The following is a 6,123-nucleotide window of genomic DNA, read 5'->3' on the forward strand; positions in this document are numbered from 1 at the left end:
AGAATGAAATAGTTAATTCAGAGACCATAGTTCAGAACTTAAAGAAGGGTAATTTTGAAGGTATGAGGCGTGAATTAGCTAGGATAGATTGGCGAATGATACTTAAGGGGTTGACAGTGGATGGGCAATGGCAGACATTTAGAGACCGCATGGATGAACTACAACAATTGTACATCCCTGTCTGGCGTAAAAATAAAAAAGGGAAGGTGGCTCAACCGTGGCTATCAAGGGAAATCAGGGATAGTATTAAAGCCAAGGAAGTGGCATACAAATTGGCCAGAAATAGCAGCGAACCCGGGGACTGGGAGAAATTTAGAACTCATCAGAGGAGGACAAAGGGTTTGATTAGGGCAGGGAAAATAGACTACGAGAGGAAGCTTGCAGGGACCATTAAGACGGACTGCAAAAGCTTCTATAGATATGGAAAGAGAAAAAGGTTAGTAAAGACAAATGTAGGTCCCCTGCAGTCAGAATCGGGGAAGTCATAATGGGGAACAAAGAAATGGCAGACCAATTGAACAAGTACTTTGGTTCGGTATTCACTAAGGAGGACACAAACAACCTTCTGGATATAAAAGGGGTCAGAGGGTCTAATAGGGAGGAGGAACTGAGGGAAATCCTTATTAGTTGGGAAATTGTGTTGGGGAAATTGATGGGATTGAAGGCCGATAAATTCCCAGGGCCTGATGGACTGCATCCCAGAGTACTTAAGGAGGTGGCCTTGGAAATAGCGGATGCATTGACAGTCATTTTCCAACATTCCATAGACTCTGGATCAGTTCCTATGGAGTGGAGGGTAGCCAATGTAACCCCACTTTTTAAAAAAGGAGGAAGAGAGAAAACAGGGAATTATAGACCGGTCAGCCTGACATCGGTAGTGGGTAAAATGATGGAATCAATTATTAAGGATGTCATAGCAGCACATTTGGAAAGAGGTGACATGATAGGTCCAAGTCAGCATGGATTTGTGAAAGGGAAATCATGCTTGACAAATCTTCTGAAATTTTTTGAGGATGTTTCCAATAGAGTGGACAAGGGAGAACCAGTTGATGTGGTGTATTTGGTCTTTCAGAAGGCTTTCGACAAGGTCCCACACAAGAGATTAATGTGCAAAGTTAAAGCACATGGGATTGGGGGTAGTGTGCTAACGTGGACTGAGAACTGGTTGGCAGACAGGAAGCAAAGTGTAGGAGTAAATGGGTACTTTTCAGAGTGGCAGGCAGTGACTAGTGGGGTACCGCAAGATTCTGTGCTGGGGCCCCAGCTGTTTACATTATACATTAATGATTTAGACGAGGGGATTAAATGTAGTATCTCCAAATTTGCGGATGACACTAAGTTGGATGGCAGTGTGAGCTGCGAGGAGGATGCTATGAGGCTGCAGATTGATTTGGATAGGTTAGGTGAGTGGGCAAATGCATGGCAGATGAAGTATAATGTGGATAAATGTGAGGTTATCCACTTTGGTTGTAAAAACAGAGAGACAGACTATTATCTGAATGATGACAGATTAGGAAAATGGGAGGTGCAACGATACCTCGGTGTCATGGTACATCAGTCAGTGAAGGTTGGCATGTAGGTACAGCAGGCGGTTAAGAAAGCAAATGGCATGTTGGCCTTCATAGGGAGGGGATTTGAGTACAGGGGCAGGGAGGTGTTACTACAGTTGTATAGGGCCTTGGTGAGGCCACACCTGGAGTATTGTGTACAGTTTTGGTCTCCTAACTTGAGGAAGGACATTCTTGCTATTGAAGGAGTGCAGCGAAGGTTGACCAGACTGATTCCCGGGATGGCGGGATTGACATATCAAGAAAGACTGGATCAACTGGGCTTGTATTCACTGGAGTTCAGAAGAATGAGAGGGGACCTCATAGAAACATATAAAATTCTGACGGGGTTTAGACAGGTTAGATGCAGGAAGAATGTTCCCAATGTTGGGGAAGTCCAGAACCAGGGGTCACAGTCTAAGAATAAGGGGTAAGCCATTTAGGACCGAGATGAGGAGAAACTTCTTCACCCAGAGAGTGGTGAACCTGTGGAATTCTCTACCACAGGAAGTTGTTGAGGCCAATTCACTAAATATATTCAAAAAGGAGTCCTTACTACTAGGGGGATCAAGGGGTATGGCGCGAAAGCAGGAATGGGGTACTGAAGTTGCATGTTCAGCTATGAACTCATTGAATGGTGGTGCAGTCTCGAAGGGCTGAATGGCCTACTCCTGCACCTATTTTGTATGTTTCTCTGTTTCTATCCTGTGCTCTGTTCAACTCACTATCGATATAAACCCTTGTATTCATATCCTAGATCAACCTGTCAACCTCGACATATACCCGTGGTCTTGCACTCCTACAAGACTACATCGGACCACTTCCTCATCCTTAAGATCCACAATCCCTACCTTTCATCAATCCCACTGCATTCACCTTCAGCTCTCGGAAAATCTCTTCCTTAGATTCCCTTATGACTTCTGTTGTGTATGGAGAAAGAGTCAGACTGAACACTGTGAGCTCAAAGTAGAGTGTGACCTTAGTCTTTTATTGCAGGTCTCCAGAGTGCCTCTCCAACCTGTGAAGCCTCTTTAAATACCTGTGCTCCATGGATTATGGGAACCCTTGGGATTGCAGGGGATGAGCCCTCTGGTGGCTGTACAGAGTAAATACAAGTCCACATATATAACAACACTCCCCCCAAAAGTCAATAGTATAACTATTTACAATGTGAGTCGATTAGGGCTCTTCTTGCCCTGGTTGATCATCTCGGTGTGAAAGCTGGTGTTGTTGAATCATTTGTTGGGCCCTCGCTGGGCTGCTGTGCAGCTGGCCTTGCTGGGCTGCCTGGTATGTTGGGCTCTGCTGGGCTGCTGTGGATGATGGGTTCTGCTTCGTGGTCAACCATGGTGCCAGTTGCAACTGGTGTGCATTTTGGGGGATCAAAAAAGGTAGGGTCCAAGGTGGGTTGCTCAGGATAGTCCATGAATCTGAGTTTGATTTGGTCCAAGTGTTTCCGGTGAATGAGTCCATTTGAAAGTTTGACCCAAAACACCCTGCTTCCCTCTTTGGACACGACAGTGCCGGGAAGCCACTTGGGACCTTGTCCATAATTTAAGACAAATACAGGATCATTGATTTCAATCTCGCATGACACATTTGCGCTATCATGGTATGCACTTTGTTGAAGCCGCCTGCTCTCTACCTACTCATGTAGATCAGGGTGAACTAACGAGAGCCTTGTCTTAAGTGCTCTTTTCATGAGCAGTTCAGCAGGTGGGATCCCAGTGAGTGAGTGGGGTCTCGTGCTGTAGCTAAGCAGGACTCTGGATAGGCGAGTCTGCAGTGAAACTTCATTTACCCTCTTCAGGCCTTGCTTGATGGTTTGCACTGCTCTCTCTGCCTGACCATTGGACGCTGGTTTAAACGGGGCAGATGTGACATGTTTGATCCCGTTACGGGTCATGAATTTTTTGAACTCAGCACTGGTAAAACATTGCCCTTTGTCGCTCACCAGGACATCGGGTAGGCTGTGTGTGGCAAACATGGCCCGCAGGCTTTCAGTAGTGGCAGCGGACGTGCTAGCCTACATTATCTTAGATTCAATCCACTTGGAGTACGCGTCTACAATCACAAGGAACATTTTACCCAAGAACGGCTCTGCATAGTCGACGTGTACCCTAGTCCACGGTTTGGAGGACCAAGACCATAAACTTAGCGGCGCCTCCCTGGGTATATTGCTTAACTGCGAGCATGTATTACATCTGTGAACGCAGGACTCTAAGTCCGCATCGATACCGGGCCACCACACTTGGGCTCTGGCTATCGCTTTCATCATTGCGATGCCTGGGTGGGTACTGTGGAGGTCATTGATGAAGGTGTCTCTGCCTTTCTTGGGGACTACTACTCGATTGCCCCACAGAAGGCAGTCTGCCTGTATCGACATTTCATCTTTGCGCCACTGGAACTGTAAAGTCCTTACTCTACAGTATGAAACCACATGAGGCACATTCTGGGGACAAGGTCACTCTGTGACCTTAACTCTTTATTCACAGGACTCCAAAAACGATGACCCTGCGTGGGACCTCCCTTTTTATACCTGTGTGATCAGGTAAGGCAGGTCTCCCACAAGTTCACCCCCTATGATCAAGGTGTGCATCTAGGTTGAGTGTATACAGTAATACAGTGGTGTTACATTGTGGTTACATACATGACATCACCTCCGCCCCCCCCCCCCCCACCCAAAGTCTTATTGGGATCATAGGTTTAGTCTTTCAGGTGGCAGTTGGGGCTCTGGTTGTTGGACACTGACGTGAGTGTCTGTCACCTGTCGTGATTCTGGCCTGTCCGGGCTGACCGCCGGGACTGTGCATTCTTCTGATTGCTCTTGTTGCTCGTTCACTGGCGGTGTTGTGAGCTCCATCTCATGGTCTTCTTCAAGTTCCTCCGTGTCGATGCCAAACCTTTTTTTTACTTGGTCCAGATGCTTACTGCATATCTGACCATTGTTGAGTTTTACCACGACGACCCTATTCCCCTCTTTGTCAATTACTGTGCCCTCAAGCCATTTGTGCCCCATGGTGTGATTGAGGACGAATACAGGATCATTTATTTCTATACATCTCCCCCTCGAATTACGGTCATGGTACTCGTTTTGTGACTTGCGCTTGCCCTCAACTATGTCGGTCAGGACTGGGTGAATGAGGGACAACCGAGTTTTGAGTGTCAGTTTCATTAGTAGCTCTGCGGGCGGGACCCCCGTGAGCGAGTGCGGTCGGGATCTATAGGCCAGCAGGAGACGCGATAGGCGGCATTGTAGGGAGGGTCCTTGAATTCTGAGCATACCTTGCTTAATGATTTGGACTGCACGTTCCGCCTGGCCATTGGAGGCCGGCTTGAACGGCACCGTCCTGACGTGGTTGATGCCATTGCCCGACATAAACTCCCGGAATTCGTAGCTTGTGAAACATGGGCCATTATCACTAACTAGGATGTCCGGCAAGCCATGGGTTGCAAAGATCGCATGTATGCTTTCCATGGTGGTGGATGACGTGCATGAATTCAGAATGATGCACTCGATCCATTTCGACTACGCATCTACCACAATAAGGAACATCTTACCCAAGAACGGGCCCGCGTAGTCAACATGAATGCGTGACCATGGCCTGGTGGGCCAGGGCCACGGGCTGAGCGAGGCTTCCCTGCAGGCATTACCCAGCTGGGCACATGTCGTGCACCTGCAAACACAGTGTTACAGGTCTGAATCAATTCCAGGCCACCAAACGTGTTACCGGGCAATGGTCTTCATCAGCACAATGCTTGAGTGCTCGCTGTGAAGTTCCCTGATGAATGCCTCCCTGCCCTTCTGGGGCATAACTACCCGGCTGCCCCATAGTAGACAGTCGGCTTGGATGGAGACCTCATCCATCCATCTGTGAAACGGTCTGACCTCCTCAGGGCATGCTCCGTGTGTGGGCGCCCAATCCCCAGTCAGGACACATTTCTTAATCAGTGATTGGAGGGGATCTCTGTCCAGATTTTGATTTGGTGGGCTGTGATGGGGGAGCCTGCGCTGTCAAAGGCATTGACAGCCATGACCATCTCGGCGCTTTGCTCCGCTGCCCCCTCAGTGGTGGCCAGTGGAAGCCTGCTGAGCGCGTCAGCGCAATTTTCAGTGCTGGGCCGGTGCCGGATGGAGTAGTCATAAGCAGCCAGCGTGAGAGCCCATCGCTGTATGCGGGCTGATGCATTGGTATTGATAGCCTTGCTGTCTGACAACAGGGATGTTAATAGCTTGTGGTTCGTTCAAATTCAAACTTCCTACCAAAGAGGTACTGATGCATTTTTTTTACACCATAGACACATGCAAGCGCTTCCTTCTCGACCATCCCATATCCCCGTTCTGCTTGAGAGAGCGACCTGGAGGCATAAGCCACAGTTTGCAGTTGACCCTCAGCATTGCCCTGCTGCAACACGCACCCAACCCCATAGGACGATGCATCACATGTCAGAACCAATTTTTTACAGGGATCATACAGGGTCAACAAATTGTTTGAACAAAGTAGGTTTTGCGCCCGATCAAAAGCCCGTTCCTGACAGTCCCCCCAAAACCAATCGCAACCCTTACGCAGGAGCA

Source organism: Pristiophorus japonicus, chromosome 2 (genome assembly GCF_044704955.1).
Source record: "Pristiophorus japonicus isolate sPriJap1 chromosome 2, sPriJap1.hap1, whole genome shotgun sequence".
Lineage (NCBI taxonomy): Eukaryota > Metazoa > Chordata > Chondrichthyes > Pristiophoridae > Pristiophorus > Pristiophorus japonicus.